Consider the following 20,236-nt stretch of genomic DNA (forward strand, 5'->3'; position numbering starts at 1 on the left):
ATGCACTTAAAGACGGTACTGAAGATCATTCATGAATTCAATCTCTGAATCAAACCCTCTGAAACACTGCTCTGATAGGTCTCATGGGTTTGTGACACACTTCCGTTTCTACCCAGCATCCCCAACCGTATGAAACAACTCCTACGACCAAATCAGTAAAATGAAATATGAAAAAAAAACAAAGTATTTGGTGGGAAGTACGAGCAGACAATAGCTGATGTAAGAATCATGTAAGTGTGACAGGGAGCAGAACAACAGGGACAATAAAACCACCAGTCTGTTCACATCTGAAGGATCCAGGATAACCAGTATAACCAGTACAGATCCAGTATAACCAGTAAAGATCCAGTTTAACCAATATAACATTCGGAGATAGTTGTTGGGACATTAAATCAACGCCGTTTGGATCGTGGAAATTGACTCAAACACCGACACTTATTTAAAGACGGTGCACCAAGTTTAACCGTATAGAATAGACGGTAAACTCTAATGAGCTCTTGCATCAGATCGGTCGACCTGATCAGCACTACGCCAGTGAACCAGATTGCAGAGATGCTGACCGGCGCCGACAGCTCTTTCGTGGCCAAAGTAGCGCCACGAAGTAGCACCACAAAGTAGCGCCACGAAGTAGCACCACAAAGTAGCGCCACGAAGTAGCGCCACGAAGTAGCGCCACGAAGTAGCGCCACGAAGTAGCGCCACGAAGTAGCGCCACGAAGTAGCACCACGAAGTAGCGCCACTAGTGGTCAATGGTATATGTCAGGTCACATATGCGTATTTTTGGGGGGATATGAATGACTAACGCAGAAAACGCATGGCAGCCATGGTGCGTACGTTGTATATCCCAGGCCTAAACAGGGGTTCTTAAATTTGTTGACCTATGGGTCCAATTTCCCGGAACAGAGTGACCCGGGGCCCATTCAAGAATTAACACTTTCATTTTAATTGATCCAAGTCTTGTGTACCACATCAGGAGAGTTTATATCTAGCATTAAATGTATTTCTAATATGATTGATCGACAGTCGGCTCAGCCAATAGCTAGTTGTTATCACTTGCTCATCCGTCATTGTCATGCTACCGCGCTTAGCAAAGCAACCATTCGTTTTGCATTAACCAGCCTCGACTCAACGTGACTGCAGCTCTTCAGACGTGGGGTTCAGCTGAAGGAGGCACTAGAAAAGCCTACTTTGATTGACATGTGGTGGGCTTGGTCCCATAGGCTTACTGAGCAACATGGACTCACGGGACCAAATGCGTCGTCCATTGTTTTATACAGTCTATGGTGGTGCAGAGGAGCAGATTTGTTTCTGTAATGAGTTTTTGTGATATTATCAGAACATTTCAGCAAATATGACAAAAATAAAGATAGAAACAAAACCTTTAATTGGGTGTGTCTAACTATAAACACAATTAAATGAAGGGACAAATAAAACAATATCTGCAACATGATATTATATTTTCTCCTTTTTCGGGAGATTCATTTATTGGAATTGGACTTTCACTGGAAAAGTGGTCATTTGACCAGTTACCTCAAACCAAGTCGTCTAAATACAATCAAGTCTAGAATATTGACCACGATGACCAGACTTGTTCATGAAATATGAAAGAGCATCATGCCACCAGCTTACACCATCATGAATGATTGAGCAGCTGCTGGCTGTTGCTGGGCGGTTTAACCCCTGCAGCTCTGCCACCGTGGGATTTCAAAGTAAAAGTTCTGAGACAACATGTTTTTGTGTTTTCAGAATAAATGACCAGAACAAAACCAGACGACTCCTCTCAGAAATAGAGACTACACTGATGTTATTATCGTTGTTAATCCAATGAAGCAGGTCTGCGGTTAACCGGCACACAGCTCTGCAGTTCTCCGTAAACCAGATTAACAGAGGTCTGGTTTTGATCTTGAAGGTACTAAGGTACTCTGCTGAGGCCCCGGGGCCAAAATGAGCCGAGGGGACACCTGCTTTTAGAGACCAGGCTACCATCTTTAGTAGCCTGGTCTCTTTAGTTTTAGTTTTATTTGTTTCATCAACTCTTATGTGAAAATGAAGGCAAAACTGTGGTACATATGGATGGAAGGATGGATGGATGGATGGATGGATGGATGGATGGATGGATGGATGGATGGATGGATGGATGGATGGAAGGATGCATGGATGGATGGATAGAAGGATGCATGGATGGATGGATGGATGGATGGATGGATGGATGGATGGATGGATGGATGGATGGAAGGAAGGAAGGATGGATGGATGGAAGGAAGGATGGATGGATGGATGGATGGATGGATTGGGTGGATGGATGGATGGATGGATGGATGGATGGATGGATGGAAGGAAGGAAGGATGGATGGATGGATGGATGGATGGATGGATGGATGGATGGATGGATGGATGGAAGGAAGGAAGGAAGGAAGGATGGATGGATGGATGGATGGATGGATGGATGGATGGATGGAAGGAAGGATGGAAGGATGGATGGATGGATGGATGGATGGATGGATGGATGGATGGATGGATGGATGGATGGAAGGAAGGATGGATGGATGGATGGATGGATTGGGTGGATGGATGGATTAATGATGGATGAGTGGATGGATGGATGGATGGATGGATGGATGGATGGAAGGATGCATGGATGGATGGATAGAAGGATGCATGGATGGATGGATGGATGGATGGATGGATGGATGGATGGATGGATGGATGGATGGAAGGAAGGAAGGATGGATGGATGGATGGATGGATGGATGGATGGATGGATGGATGGATGGAAGGAAGGATGGAAGGATGGATGGATGGATGGATGGATGGATGGATGGATGGATGGATGGATGGATGGATGGATGGATGGATGGATGGATGGATGGATGGAAGGAAGGATGGATGGATGGATGGATGGATTGGGTGGATGGATGGATTAATGATGGATGAGTGGATGGATGGATGGATGGATGGATGGATGGATGGATGGATGGATGGATGGATGGATGGATGGATGATGGCTGTATGATGGATGGATGGATGATGGATGGATGGATGGATGGATGGATGATGGATGGATGGATGGATGGATGGATGATGGATGGATGGATGGATGGATGGATGGATTGGGTGGGTGGGTGGATGGATGGATTAATGATGGATGAGTGGATGGATGGATGGATGGATGGATGGATGGATGGATGGATGGATGGATGGATGGATGGATGGATGGATGGATGGATGGATGGATGGATGGATGGATGGATGGATGGATGGATGGATGGAGCTGGACATTCAAACCTCTCTCCCTGAAACATATTCACTGATTAAGAGAGAGGAAATATAAAAAATGATTAGGTTTTAGTTTTTACAGGAAAATACAACAACAAATCAAGTTCAACTGACATCTGTCACATAAACGGCTGAATTCAGCGTTTTACTCCAATGAACAGTTTTATGTGATTTTTATTCCTGGACCAGAAACCACGAGCCGAGCTTCTGTCATGTTTACGTAACGAGTTATTACGTTTTAATGGAGGAGCATCAAATCAGGCAGAAAAAAGATCAAAACTGACGGCAGAAGCTCTTGAAGACGTTTCTGATCTCTGCGACACTTTTAACTCCAGAAACCTGAAAACAAAGACGAAGATCTGAGAAACTGTTAAACTCACGACTGAGAAGAAGCGCTGCTGAAGAGACGAGTGTGAAGGTCGGAAACACTCCGCCTGGAAGAGGTGACATGTATTAATGATGAGGCCATGAGTGCACACATAAGTCAAAGAACATACACGCGCAGCGCACACACACACACACACACACACACACACACACACACACACACACACACACACACACACACACACACACACACACACACACACACACACACACACGCCCACTCTGATAGAATATTCTATGCTGGTGCAGTGGCCGCCTCCATCAGTGGTTTGTGCTATATGACCTCACCGCCGCCGTGATGTCACCTCTGAAACCTGTCAGACACGTGAGGCTCCATGTTCAGGTCCAGACCCGGCAGCAGGCCGACCAGACGAGGCTTTTAAACATATTATATTGTTAATATTTTCCTCATGTTCCTGGACTGCAGACCAGCAGTGACAGAGCCGCAGGGGCTCAGGTTGTAGTCACGTTCAGTCCTCATCCAAGAACAAACATCTGCCAACATCTGCATGTGGGGTCGGTGGGGGACAGCGGAGATGTGAGTGGGCTGAAGAATGAGCACCCACGTGGGATAATCCGTGACATCTTGGCCTCGGGTGTCATGGACTGCCTTTTGGTCCTGGTAGGTACTGGACAACCGACGACAGTCTGAGGAGGGGCTTTAAGGCTTCATAATTGTTCTTCAGAAAAACCTGTGGAGGATCTATGAAGAGGTTGAAAGACGTAATACGTCAGTGACAAACGGATGAACTTCGGACAGGAAACAAGAAGAGTGAGTGCTGCACATCAGCCAGACGAGTGAAACCACAACCGGGTTTGTGGGTTTGTGACGAGACCGAGTGGATGAGGGCTCTAAAAATAACAGAACCATGAACAAGAGGAAGACAATGTGAGCAGAGTCAGGACGGATGAAGAATTCAGAGTGAATGATGAGAACTTGAAATAAAGGAGGATGGAGACGAGAGGCGGAGACGAGAGGCGGAGACGAGCAGCAGCGAGGGATTACCGGATGAGGAGGAGAAGTCTTTGATGTTCTGAGTCACTGAGGAGATTTGGAGCTCACGGATAACTGATCCAGTACTGGTGTGTACTATTGTGTACTAGTGTGTACTGGCAAGTACTGGCGTACTGGTGTGTACTGGCGAGTAGTGGTGTGTACTGTCCAGGATTGACGTTTCAACTGATCATTTCTGCAGATGTTTGAACATCTGCTTCATTCACTTACGTTTCTGTCAACACTGCTGTCATGACAGAGTGAAGGGTTCTGGGTATTCATGTTGACCTCAGATGTTTGGTTCCTTCACACAAAAAAATCCAAGAGAATCTTTTTCTTTGGACGTTATGGACATACAGTAGCTGCGTCCGAAATCCCATACTTCCACCCTAATGAGTAACAAAAACAGTATGTGAGATTTTTTAGTGCGTCCGAAACATTAGTACGTACACAATAGTATGTGCTATCCATACTCATTCCGGAGAAATTTATTAGTGTGGATTGATGGACACTAGCTAAGCAGAAACTTCCCACAATGCAATGCAGCGGTGTTTGGTTGCTAAGTGCTGCGCAGATACGTATATGTCATAAGTATAATATTAAGTATAATAATATTATTATATAATATTAATATTATAATATTTGTATATAATAGTATAATATAATGTCATCTTGTTTGGGCCAGGATGAACGGGAAATAGCGGAGCGGTGCTGCTACTGCTGCTGTGACAGGAGTTGTTACCATGGTAACAACTCCCCCTCCCAACGGCGGGAAGTGCCGTGAGGCATTTCGGACGCACCGAGCATGTGGATAGTTGTTGTCACAGTGATTCCTTGTGTCTGTGCCTGGTGGGCGTGGCAGCTGGTCACACGTTACGTTTACCTGTGGCTGATCCAGGATCCCTCTCAACTCTGCTCTTCTTTTCCTTCGTCACCTGGTTGTTCTCCACCAGTGATAAGTGACGGCCGAAGGATTCTGGTCCACAGGTCCAGGTCCAGGTGATAGAAACTGCTTCAACTTCTGTTGTTTTCCTTTTTCCCTAGGACTGGGAAAACCCCCATTCAAGAAAAATCCACTCCCTTAGCTCCACCACCTGCTGACACCTTCACCTGCTTTCTCCACTACCTGCCGTCACAACCACCTGCCTCCTCCACCATTTGCCTCCTCCACCAGCTGGCTCTTCCACCACAACGTACTCCGGTGCAGCGTATCCATGTGTAACGTCATACTGAGAGTACTTCCACCACTAGCTGACATGATGTCCTGCTGAAGCTTTATTTAAAGATTGAAATGGGAATGGAAGAGTTTAATATGAATCATTTTAATGGACAGTAATTGAAGTTAATCAGCATGAAATTAGAAGAAAAGTAAATCAGTTTTGTTTCTGGTTTATTTCCTTGTCATCTACAAAGCTAACTGATTCCTCTCTTACTGTTCTTTACATTTTCTCCTTATCATTCCTCCGATCTATGCTTCCTTTTTTACTCGTCTCCCCCATCCTTTCACATCTCCTCACACTCTTCCCTTGTTCCCTTGTTTCCTCTTCTCTTTCATCCTTCTCCTCATCTTCCATCCTTGTCTCCTCTTCACAATCCATTCTCTCTTCCTCCTCATGCCTGTTTTTCTCTAATCGTTTTATCCATGCAGCATGACACACACACACACACACACACACACACACACACACACACACACACACACACACACACACACACACACACACACACACACACACACACACACACACACACACACACACACACACACACACACACACACACGCACACACACACTAGCCCCTGTGTGAACTGGTGGGCTCTGCCAGGATCGGGGGGCTGCTCGGTGCTGATAACACCACTCTCACTCTCAGGAGGTTTCAGCTGGCTCTGGTTTCACGTTGCAGCCAATCGATTGGTTGGTCTGAAAAGTGATTCTGTCAGAGCAGACAACGGCTGGAAGACGGAACCGGCCGATCGGCGATGAAGACGGTGAGATGCTGTCGGCCGGTACAGTTCAAGATCCAAACATGCTTAAATAAGCAGAAGGTGAGAGGTTTCACTTCTGCTGGTGTCAGAATCAGACACGGTCCAACAGATGTGAAGTTCTGCCGGCGCCCCCTACAGGCTGCAGTCGTCTTTACAGCCACAACCTCACACCAGAATCTCCTCATTTACAGTCATGTACCAAAGTTAGTACGTACGCCCTCTTTAATCCTGTGTTTGTTTTGTGTAAAATCATCTGATTTAGGTGAATACAACCACAAATAAACAACAACATGCAACTATCTCATCATGAGTTTAATTGACAAAACATTATGTTGAAATAATTAAAAAATACCAACAAAAAAATCACAACCTAAGGGGCGGCAGTAGCTCAGGTGGTAGAGCGGGTCGTCCAATGATTGGAAGGTCGGCGGTTGAATCCCGCTCTGTCCCAGTTTGCTGTCGTAGTGTCCTTGGGCAAGACACCTTACCCACCTTGTCGTGTATGAATGTGTATGAATGTTGGTGGTGGTCGGAGGGGCCGTTTGTTGCGATATGACAGCCACGCTTCCGTCAGTCTGCCCCAGGGCAGCTGTGGCTACAAATGTAGCTACCACCACCGGAGAGGATGTGTATGAATGAATAATGATCTCTGTAAAGCGCTCTGGGTGCCTTGAAGGGCGCTATATAAATCCAAGTCATTATTATTATAAAGAAAAACATTATCCGAGCACTACAAAGCACCCTCAAACTGCTTCCATGGGATTTCAGACCTGCAGCAAGGTGCGGCTGACCATCAGCAGGTGTGCAGACCAAGCTAAAAGCAGATGATTTGTCAGTTTGCTTTGTGTGTGTGTGTGTTAACACAATGCCAAGAAGGAAAGACATCAACAACAGTCTTAGAGAAACCAACGTTTTGTACATAAATCTGGAAAGGTGTGTAGACGTGAAGGTCCAAAAACCTCAATGACCTGAAGCACTGTTGGAAAGAAGAATGGGCCAAAACTCCTCCAACCATGAGAGAAACCAACTACAATCATATTATATTTATTATGTTTCTGCATGAAGAATTGCGGCTTAAAAGAGGGGGTGCAAACCTTTGCACGCGTCTGTACTTGTTTGTCTGCTTTACGTCAGCCTGCTGGGCCTCCTGTTGACATCTCTGCGGGTCGTCTGTGCTTCCAGTGATTCATGGGAACACGGAGTCACAGAGAAAAGATCTGATTTGGGTGAAAATCTCTGTGTAGCTTTTCAAAACCTCTGATGTTTACACAAATCCTTTTTTATATCCGTTTAAATGAAACACAGACATTAATCGTTTTAAACTGACACTTTTCTGTGTCGATCCATCACAGTTCATCCGTCACAAATGCGGTGTAGACATGAAAGCAACTTCCCACTGAGATATTTCTTTGAAAACCGCTGTGATTGAAATTGAGTCATAAAAAGATAATAATAATCACAATTTTGCGTCCTTCGGCACAGACAGAGATTTTAACATTGTTCGCATTCTATGGTTCACCCTTACATCAGGTTGGATAGGTAAAAGGTTTTCTGGACCATCCCAACCATAGACTGCATGACAACCGCTGGGCAAGCCCTGTGTGATGTCACCGACTAATGTACAGACACAGCTCAGGTGGAAATCAACAAAGACCTGCTGCTGGCTGCAGACTCTGGCGGACTTTGACGGCAGCATTGGACACACTTTCTCACACCGTCCTTCTGGACCGTCTTGCCTCTATTGTAATCACCAACACGATATTAACGTGGTTCCACTTGTACCTTTCCTGTCGTATTCAGTCAGTTCACCTAAACAAATTTATATTACAAGCCTCTCTTGTAAAGAGTGGCGTTCCTCAGGGCTCTGTCCTCGGGCTCTGTTTGTCCACTAAGCTTGTTCATTAGTAATGTTACACGGCCTGCCTACTTCCGTCTCTGTCCATCACTCACACCAACAGCCCTGCAGGTCTTGTTTGTGCCCTGTTCACATCCCACATGGATGACTATAGTTCTCTTCTTGTTGGTGTACCACACAAGTCCCCACATAAGCTACAGCTCAGTCAGAATTCAGCTGCTCATCTCCAGACCTTCTTCTGCAGCGCACATGACACCCATCCTCAAGCAGCTTCTTCCTCAGCCTTCCTCTGCTCCACTCTACCTGCCAGTTTATGGGGTGTAGAGCTTTCACCCGCTCTGCCATACGACTCTGGAACGTTCTTCATCAAGGCCGCCATACCATCCACTCTCTCCACACCTTCAGATCCCGCCTTTAGACTCACCTGTTTAAACGCTGCTGACATGTATGTGAATGGAGTGTAAACTCTTCATTCACAGCTCAGAACTCAAGTCGAGACGACGAAGTTCAGTCATGACGGCGAGCTGTCACTCAAAACACCACACCCCCTAATTATGCATAAAGTTGTGGTTTTATGTAATTTTACCTGATGAGGTTCGTAAGAATTCACCCCCAAACAGTCGTCATGGACGTGACATCTAACAATGGAGACCAAAACTGTTTCTGTACCAGACTCTGGATCAAGACCCTGGTAGTCATAGAGGAACCGCAGGTCTGGATCCGGACCCTGGAGATAGTTGCGTGACACAATGAAGTCCACCTCTAGTGGGACAAAGTGGTGTTACAAGATGTGCTGGACCATCCTACCTCATTATTAACACATTAAAGTTAGTGGCTCTTTTGTCAACACAGCAGATATATGTGCCCCCATGTGGTCAGTAGTGGTATTACCACAAGGCTCTACGAATGATGTACTAAACGTTGCCCCTCTGGGATGATCTATTAACTATTAAACTGGGACTTTTTTTAATCATCATTATTCATTTACATCATTGTTATTATTTTAACTCATTAGTTTATTCACTTGTTTTTACTTGGATTTATAGTTTCTGTCTCTTGACAAGACATGAGTCCTAAATGTCTTTAGGTCACGTTTCATTAGGCCACATATATAAGTTTAGACGTTAAAGAGAATTTAAGCTACAGTCTTCAGTAAATATGGCCTTAGAAATAAAAAGCTTACATCTGGAGATATTGCGTCTAAACGTCGTATTTTTGAACGATTCAACTAAATTCCTTCAAGTGTTTTTTAGGGACGTGTTGCTATTGACTACCAAAATATAAAAATAAGCAAAGAGAGCAGAGAGATACAGAGATACAGCTGTAAACCTTTCTAAAGAGCTCACGAAACTGATTAAATTGCTCTTGTGACACTTCATAATCACATTAGAAAGTAGGATAAAAACAACAACTTTGGGGTGGGGGATGGGGGGGGGTCTTCGCAATGTCTGTTCATTATTTTGAGATTAAGAATGAAGTTTACAGGAAATGAAGATCCTTTGTTGGAATGATGGAAACCAAGCGGCTGATTAAATGTTCGCTTGTGATGGCGATGAGAAAGAGGCCCGGAGCTGCACTTCATCCCACAAACATGGAAAATGTGTGTGAGTCTATTACTGTAATGAATAATGAATCTTTCTGTTGTACAGCCACTTGCTCCACTGCTTTTTAAAAATTATACTTTTATCTGGTTTCCCCTTGGCTGCTCAGAAAATGCCAGCAGCCAATGAGGCGCGTCACTGTTGCTGTATGTGAGCGATCCACCCGGCGACCGGAGAAAAACCTTTTAACAAGGTTCAACGTGTGATTTAGGACGCCTGGGAGAGTGGGAGGAGAGGAGTGGAGAGGAGTGGAGAGGAGAGGAGAAAAAGAAGAGTGAGAAGAAAAAGAAGGGGAAAAGAAGTGTGGAGAAAACATAAAAAAGAGACAGACAGAGATAAAAAGCTTTTATGAGGGCTGACGTTTTTATGAGGCAGTGTGTGTGTGTGTGTGCGTGCGTGCGTGCGTGCGTGCGTGCATGCGTGCGTGCGTGCGTGCGTGCGTGTGTGTGTGTGTGTGTGTGTGTGAGGTCTCGTTCTACAGGCTTTAAGGGGTCTACTCGAGACTTAAGAGACACAAAGGTGTTTCAGTATTCTCTGCCTCCCCCACCAGCTCTTCACTGGTACTGCAGCCTGATGAAAACCTATATTCATCACATTCCTGTTTTCTTGCCAACAAAAATACATTACCTGACTGTAATAGATCATGAGTAATCCCTGGTCCTCCCTGATAATTTTTCAGTCTGCGGCGTATAGTATATAGTATAGTATAAGAAGGTTTGGAGCAGCAGTGTGGATCACTTAAGCCCGGGACACACCAAACTGATAATCGGCCGTCGGGATATCGGGCGAGGTCGGTGACATGAGTCGGGTTGATGTGTCCCCTGCAGTCTTCCGTCGGTGTTCATTTTGGCCGATTCAACCTGTAGAATCGTCCACTAGCCGTCGGCCTCTATGACCAATCTGATGTGTGGAGTGCTAGCCCTTGACTAAAGTTAACTGGAAATGATGACGATAAACATACTTGCTAAGCAGCGATGTCACAGACGCTACACTACACTCTATCATGGCATCAATTTGTATTGTGTTTGACTGTGTTGTGAACGCCAGGATATTTTCATTATTAGCCATCGTATTTTCGATCCTTCTTGACTTCTTGACTTGAAAACACCGATCGATGACAGCAGGCTCTGTTCAGAACTTGAGACTAGAGTGATCCTTAATTTCCGGTTCTACTTTCCTTTTCTTTCTGGGCGACATCACAGATTAGCGCCGCCTGCAGTTACGGGGACGTATTACGCCTCACGCATGCGCAAAACGTACCCTCCAGTCGGCGTATTTTTGACAAGCTCAGGGAGACGGGAGACAACTTTCAGTCCGACACCAGGACTTTAGGGTCCTCTTCGCTTCTTTTTTTCCATTTACAGTCTCTCTAGGCTGTATTTTAACCAGCTGAGTTTGCAAATCATTTTGTTTATCTCAAACTACTTTATTAGACATCCTTAAATGAAGGAGAACATGGGTAGTCTGTACTCACAGGGTTTAGCACTCAAGCCAACTACTGCTTTCAGTGTGGTACCCATGGGTACAAACAGAGGATTTAAAACAGCGCTCTTAAACAACAGAGTGGGGGTGGACTGAGTCCTTGGGTCAGCCCCAGTCCAACCATGCCAAACATTCAGACACCGTGTCAAATTTTCAACCGGTTCTTCCAGCCGATCATCCAGAGAGACGTCTACAGTACCAGCTTTCTAACTGAGTGAGAGTTGCCAGGTTTGTTGCATGAGTGACAATCACTCTGAAATCTCTCAGACATAACCTGTCCTCCATGGTATGAGTCTCAAAAGCATCCAGCCGTGGTGACCTCTGCTGTAATAAGAGGTAACTTGTCTTCCGCCAGTTTCAAGTCTTTTCTGCTAAAGGGGTAATGAATGGCTTTCCTAGGTTGTTTAGACAAGGGAGCGTAGGCATCTGGGAAATCCGCCCTCCAGTGCTTTTTCTGTCATAATCAGATAAGCTTCTCCGGCTGTCACCATGAGTGGTTTGAGTCGTAAACTTCAGTCTCTGAGATTTACAAGGTTGCGTACGGAAAGGTTCTGGTTGTGCTGTGTCCAGCATCAACATGTAACAGAGCTTTCTTTTCTGGATCCATCTTCTAAATCCTCCATCGCTGTCCTCTTTGGGAACTGACTCTGAGATACCGGTTAGTACACTCGTTAAAAGTGAGGGCTTAGAGAGTAGGAGCAGCAGCAGACTGCTGCACCGTTATGAACAAATTCTTAGGATTCTCAAACCTGTGTCTGCATTCAATCAGTTTACGCTACAAATCTGTGATGACCATTTGACTCCAGAACGGGTGTATAAGTTCAGTCGGAGTATGAAGCGGTGGAGCTGTCGCGGTATTATTTAGTGTCTGTTTGCATTTCTCCGCTGCTCTGTCCTCCTGCACCATTTTGCTGCCTCTCCTCCGACACCGCCATAAACTGTCTAACTCCCTTTTTCTAATTTAGTATTAATCAACATCATAGTTCCATAACCACCACACACCAATAACCAACAAGCAATTATAAGCGCACATTTAATCAGCTTCCTTCTTGTGTCGAATCACTTTGCTCAGTCTGAGTCCACCTTTATCTTCTCATATTTTATGTACATGTTGGGCTGCTGTCTTTACATCATCCATCAAATGCTGCATCTTTTTTTTTTTACTTGGCAACTAGTTCCTCATCTCCCTGAATATATCAGCAGGTTCTACATTCATTTAAATATTTTCTTTTCATTTTTTTTCTTCTATCTTTCTGTTCCGTCTGGGCCTCAGTCTACTACTTTTTCAAGAGGCAGTGGATAGGGTAGAGGCCATGATGACTTGCTGTAACGGGCCACATAACAGGTCATGGTTAGTTGAACTCACTTACCTGACCATATTTTATGTGCCTTGATTTTTAACACCTTCAACCTTCTTGGGAGAACTTGCAAATATCTTTCTTCTACCAAAAACTAATTTGGGGTGATATGGTGTAATTTTTACAATCAAGACAGATATTCAACACATTTCCCTTTGGGCTTATTAGCCTTTATTTCCAACCCAATACACTTTTCCTGTTTTACTGGGCTCAGAACTGTGTGAATCCAGTTATCTCTAATAGACCTCCAACTCAGTTAATTCCCCACAGATGAAGCAGAATACAACCAATCCTCCCATAATTTTCCCACAACACAAAATGACAAAAATTTTATCCCTGGCACTTATTTTGATAATTCCTCTGCCCCTCCCAACACAGCGGTCACTGTCACTTCCTACCCTACATCCACATGTCCACAGGACTTTGATCCCTGATCAATCAATGGCCTTTTTCTTTATAACCACTCTGGAAGTCCTCTGAGTTCAGTGTCTGTCGTCAGACTGATCAATGGTTTTATTCAGGTGGCCCCTTATTTAATCCAGTCACTAGTGCCTCCCTTCCTTTCCCAAACGTGTGTTCTATGTGCTTAAACTTTACATGTGAGCCGAATCATTCAAATTAATGCTGTCAAGCGATTAAAACATTTTTGCGATTAATTAAATAAGATCTGTAATTAATTAATCTAATTAATCTCTTCTTTTAATTTCACCTAAAAATAGCTGAAAAGCCCTGAACTTGAGGTGTTTAAATGCATTACAGTATTGTGGCAGTAGCAGAGCAATACCGAGACCACCTCATCCCATAGGTCTCAGAACAGTTTGTTTGGTGCGCACCAGAGTGCGGCTGCTGTGTTTACACTGACCCAAGTGCACAATACTCATGTCCATAGGGTGTTTGGTTGACTTAAATAGTGTCAGTGTGAAAACAGCCTAATAAATCTTTACTGTGGGAAAAAAGAACCTTAAGGTTAACCTTGTGTGGAGGAGACATCTCTGGAATCAGAAGCATCTAGGATGGACCATCACCATGGAGACATGGATTGTACTGACTGAGGAGTACCAAAAGGCTCTATATTAGGCTCTGCTTTTTTTAATTCTGCATGCTTCCACTCAGCATTATAATGTGTTCATTAAAACAAATGTCAGTTTATATGCAGATGACACTTTGATTTATGTTCGCAATCAGTGTTCCAGATCTTTTTAGGAAGAAGTGGGCATTGTGTTCTCTGTTGTGTGGGTGGGAAGGGAACACTTAAAACAAAAAACAAAACAAAAGATTTCTAGCACTGGCATGGCAGCACCTGTGGCCAACTGGACTCACAGCAGTCTGACCAGCACTTATCCAGCTATCCTCCTATGTCATTTCTTGCTTGTGTTGTTCTCTCAAATGTAAGTCGCTCTGAATAAAGCGTCTACTAAATGACAGTAGTAGTAGTAGTAGTAATTCTCATCTACAAGTCCAGAATCCACGTTCTGTGACAGTCTTGGGTTGTATCAGGGTTCTTGGCAAAGCTCATTTCCACGTCTGTGACGGCAGCATTAATGCAAAAAAGTACACAGGAATTAGAGAGCAGCATTGCCTGAGATGAGCCTGACTAAATCTACCTTCTGCCCTCGTGCACCAGCTCAGTTTCCTTCCTCACCACAGAGGTGACATTCCACGTCCCTAAAGAGATTTCAGGATCTTCCAGGGTTTTTCTGTGGAGCTGAAAGCTCCAGATGTCTGAGCTTTGGTCCCTGTGGAACTAATACTCAACATCCATTGGCTCACCTGTGTTTGAGGGCAGAACTTACTGATAGAAATAAACAATAAAAATAAACATACTTACAGCATGGTTAAAAAAAATAGCTTTAGTCTCCTTGGATAAATCTCACATTCCTGACAACTGTACAAGGGTGGATTTTTATTTATATCAACAGGTAAAATTACATAAAGCAACAGCTTTATGCATTATTAGGGGGCATTGTCTTTTTAGTGGCAGCCAGCACAGCCAATGGCTAGCTCTCATCACTTTTGCTACATAGTCCTCAGCACTACATTGATTTCTGAGCGGTGAATGAAGCCTTTCCTCAACAAGCATCGACTCAACGCCTCTGTCATTTCTGAAATCACCACCAAAACAACATTTAAAACAGGATGTCCTGCTACAAATGTTTGGTTTAGTTCTGCAGCCAGCCTGCATCAGTTGAAGGAACCAGGAGCCAGGAGTGGATCATTTGAGGACTATTCTGACTGGATTTCGCTGGGACCTGCTGTCAATTAACCCATGGTGCCAACAGCAGCAGGTCGTGTGGGAGCGGGTTCCGGCAGAGCCCTGTTAGTCCTTGCTCAGCTACAGCAGCACTCATCTGAGATGTTGTTTCCATAGCGACCCTTGAAATGACAATGTTTGGACAGATCTGATCATTGATCAAATCTAAGCAAATATTAATTAGCAGTATGGCAGTAATTAAGTAAGTATAAACTAAGTCATCTAAGCTAAAATGGCTGACTTTGATAGACTAAAAGAAAACTACTTCCAGTCAGTTTCCAGACCTGTTTGTTTAACCCATTATCAACATTCTTCTTACACAGTCTGTGGTAAAAGCAGTGGATGAAATTCGGTTCCTCTCACAAATGTGTGGATGTTGTCTCCCTCTGCTGCCTAAAACCAGAAACTGCACCAGAGGAACGCAAAGAAAAAAGAGGAATACTGCTCATCCATCCACCCATCCATCCATCCATCCATCCATCCATCCATCCATCCATCCATCCATCCATCCATCCATCCATCCATCCATCCATCCATCCATCCATCCATCCATCCATCCATCCATCCATCCGTTTGGTTTTAGGAACTTAAAGAAGTGGGTGTTTCCATTGTGAACTATACTCATATGACCTGCTGATAAAAATGAGCATTCGTACTGAAAAACCACAAGAGAAATTATCTTTTAAAACAGAATTCACAAGACTACAGTAATATTTAGCTTCAGTATTTCCAGAATGTTCTTTACCAGATATATTCATCCTATAATTTTAAATAAAATGTATCAATTTTTTTGCTTATATACAGCATTTGTCTTTAAACATACAGACAGATATATAGTAGATTGATTGATTGATTGATTGATTGATTGATTGGTTGATTGATTGATTGATTGATTGATTGAAGTTTTTATTTACGTGTCATGCACATGAAGTGCCCAGCCCGAGTGGGCTTACAAGACACCAAAAAAAGCAAATGAAAGCCAGACAACAGACCCTGTACCAATTAAACATATAAACAATCCTGACGCTTTATCCAGGCTTCAGAAACAAAATGAGCCAACTTAAAAACATTCAAGTTAAGCAACGCATCCATTCTATTCAATTCAATTCAATTCAATTTTATTTATATAGCGTCTAATACAACAGAGTTGTCTCTAGACGCTTTACAGAGACCCATACCCAGAACATGACCCCCGAGCAATTATTACATAAACAATGGCAGGTAAAAACTCCCCTAGTGGGAGAAAAACCTTAAGCCAAACAGTGGCAAGGAAAAACTCCCCTTTAGGAGGGAAGAAACCTTGAGCAGCACCAGGCTCATAAGGGGGGACCCTCCTGCCGAGGGCCAGACTGGTGGGTCAGGGACGTCAACAGCACAGCAGGCAGGTGGAAGCAGCAACGGGATGACCAGGGGTGGGGACCGCAGGCCAGCACGCAGCTCCCGAAGCTCCGGCCCAATCAGTAAGTCCCAGGTTGGGGTGCAGGGTCAGGGAAAGACTTGTGCTCCGTAATGCAAGCTACAAGCCACCCACGACCACCTGCAGAGAGAGAAAAGGGAGGAGAAGGGGGGCCAGCAACGTCATCAGAGCACCAGAGCATTTCTGGGTTTTTAACAGACATTTCAGTAAATAATGTTCTCAGTTCATCATACAGAGGGCATTATAACAGAAAATGTGATTCACTTTCCACTTTCACACAACCTTTCATCTTCGGGAATTTTTTTAAATCTGTCCACTTCAAGATTCAAGGGAAGGATTCCTGAATAATATATTTGAGAGTAATGTTCATCTCAGTACGAAATTTTATTTTATTTATTTTTATTTTATTCATATGCACAATGATACAACAGTAATTATATTAACAATACAAGGATAAATTATTGTGCAGGAGAGGAAAAGAAGCCTGAAGGGCTTATAAAAAATCCTCCCCCTCAAAATCACAAAAACAAATCAATCAATAGAAAAAGAAAAGAAAGGAAAAAAGAAAAGGTAAAAGAAACAAAGAAAAACACAATAAACACACAAACAAAAAAATCCATAAAATGGCAATTTCATTTAAATTAGAATAGCCTATGAATTGTGCCTAGATAAGAGATACCCCACCAAGCTGGTCCTAAACATTTTTAAGGATGATGCAAACTTAAGAGACCTATCTAAAGAGTTCCAGAGTTGAGGGCCATGGAATTTGATGAAGGATTTGTGACTGGAGGTACGACAAAGAGGTAAATGAAAGTTCTTTCAACCTCTAACTGAATAAGAGTGAATATCTGATAATAAATAAATATATAAATAATTTGAAAAACTGTCTCATTTATTATTTTTGTGACTCAAAATCAGAAATGTTATTGTCAAAGTAATTTCATAATCTTAAATGTTTAATGTTCTACATCAGCCTTTCTCAAACTGTGGTACGCGTACCACTAGTGGTACGCGGGCTCCCTCTAGTGGTACGGCACGCAAAATAATCACTTATACTAAAAAAAAAATAATAATAATTTAAAAGGTGAAAGCTGAATTTTCACAAATGGAAACTTTATTGTTAAAAAAATAAAATATGAGTTGTATGTAAATAACATTTATGCACTATTTAAGCCGGATCTACCCGGCGGATCCTGAACGCTGGCCCCGGGCGCCCGGGAGCAGCGCTGCTAGAGCAGCGCGCATCACGGCGGCTTTAACGGGGGAATCTGACCGGTTCCGACCGGCCGGGGCCGCAGGAACCGGCCTGGACTGGTAGCAGGGACTCCCGGGGACCGACCAGCGGAATTTCAGCCGGATCTACCCGGCGGATGCTGCGCGACGGGCGCTGCAGCCCCGCGGCGGGTGCACAGATCGCTCCGGAGCGCATCCGCGGCGCATCGCCCGTTAACGGGGATCAAACCGACAGATTTGCCTGAAAATCTCGGAGGGTGAAGCTGGTCCAGCCTGGGACAGACCCCCGAGGACCCAGCTCCCAAACCACCCGGGAACCTGGATGATTTAACCCGGATCCGCGGCGCCGTCCGACTGGCTGAAGGATGGACCGCTCCAGCAGCGGAGAGAGCTGGTAGTGGGCGTGGTTTCAGCAGCGGAGGAGACCGAGGGCGTGGTTTGCATTTTGGTGACGTAAAGAAAATGCACCAATCCAAACGGCCCGTAGAAACCACATGACACTGGGGGATTCATTGGGCGGGGGAGAGCAGACCTTCCAGCAATATTCCCGCCGCTGCAGACGATAACAACATACCTGCCAACACTCCCGATTTAAGCGGGAGTCTCCCGATTTTCAACCATTTCTCCCGCCCTGCTCCCGATTTGTAATTTCTCCCGCTTATCTCCCGATTTTAAAGTGAAATGCGTCAATGGTGTTTCACGTGTCGGGGTTCCTGCATGGATGTATTATATTAACGGGTTCCTGACAAACCTGGCAACCCAACCCAAAAGCACTGCCTACGTCCAAGCTCCGCCCCATGGAGCTGCTGCGATACGTCAACGTCGCCGCCATATTGGATGTTCAAGACTGCGCTGTAAACTAATACAAGTGAATGGACTTATTTTCATAAAGCGCCTTTCTACAAAGAAATTTACGTTTTACGTCTCATTTATTCATTTACACACGCACTTATATACTTGGGAAACAGTTAGGCACCAAATATAATATGTTTAATTTTCTCAGATGGCAAAAATAAGAACTTTATTGATCCCACAGTAATTCATGTTATATCAGCTATAGAGAACAAGGTAGTGCCGAAAAACAATATATATCCCTCCTCACAAAAATAAGAAAAATAGAGAAACATATTCTCTCATCAGCAAAGCATTACATAAACATATTTTAAAATTTTCAAGTTACAAAATAACATATTTGAACAATTTTTCAAATTTTTTCAGTTATTTTATTGTTTGGAAAATGGTTAAAATATGTTATTTTGTTATTTTAAAATTTTAAAATTTGTTTTGTTTGAGAAAATGCTTTGAAAAAAAGCTGAGGGAAGAGTTGGTGGAGTATCAAGTCATAGCAAGCAAGGATCTCCCACAGGAAGAGAGAGTTGAAGGTTCTGGGTTCTTCTAGGGAAAGAGGAGAGCTTTACAAATCTGACATCACTGATGAAGGCAATGCTCTGCATCCCTCACAGCAATGAAGCTCAGAGAGGTCATTCAGCATGGTGAAAAAGATCCTCACAGAAAACACAATGAGTATGGATAATTCTACTCTTTGCGCACTCCTTTCTTGCAAGATTAACCATACCAGCCCTGGCCACAAGTGTGTTCCTCCAAGAAAGTGATTGAAGCTGCAAAGTCTGCCACTACAATTACAACAGGTCCTTGGGTGACAAAGGGAACCTGGAAAATTCTACAAATATTGTATTTAATTGTTATTAATACTAAACTTAATTGGCTCCAAGAAGGCTGTAGAATCATTTTGGGAGGTACATTTTAGCACATTTCATTGTAGCTATGGATTTAAAGCTCATTAAAAGTCGCCTTGTTTATATCAGGGCGGGGATGTTGTGAGTGGAGCATTCCAACCGCTACCCCAGAAAATCTCCCTCTTTTTCACAGCCCAATGTTGGCAGGTATGTAACAAGGATTTTAAAAATGAAGCGTTCAACAAAACTATTGTCGTGGCTTAAATCAACAAAAACAGATGTGCAACAGGAGACAACAAGAACCGAAGAGGAGGACGTGTGTGAGCCTAGCACAAGCGCGAACAGTGACGCCAGTACCAGCCGCCCCACAACACCTGCCACTGTTACCAAAAAACGACAAAAAACAGTAAGGAGATATGACGAGAACTACATCAAATTTGGATTTATTTGTAGCGGAACAGAGGAAGAGCCCAGACCGCAGTGTGTGCTGTGTGGTGACCTGCTGTCCAATGAATCAATGAAACCCTCGCATCTCACCCGGCATCTAACAACCAAACACCCGGCACTTGCGGACAAACCAGTGAGTTTTTTTTTACGAAAACGTGAAGGACTGAAGCAGTCAAAGTCCGCGATTCAGTCCTATGGTACACCCACAAGCAAAGCACAGGAAGCATCATATCGTGCCAGCCTCCAGATCG

Source organism: Cololabis saira, chromosome 12 (genome assembly GCF_033807715.1).
Source record: "Cololabis saira isolate AMF1-May2022 chromosome 12, fColSai1.1, whole genome shotgun sequence".
Classification (NCBI taxonomy): domain Eukaryota; kingdom Metazoa; phylum Chordata; class Actinopteri; order Beloniformes; family Belonidae; genus Cololabis; species Cololabis saira.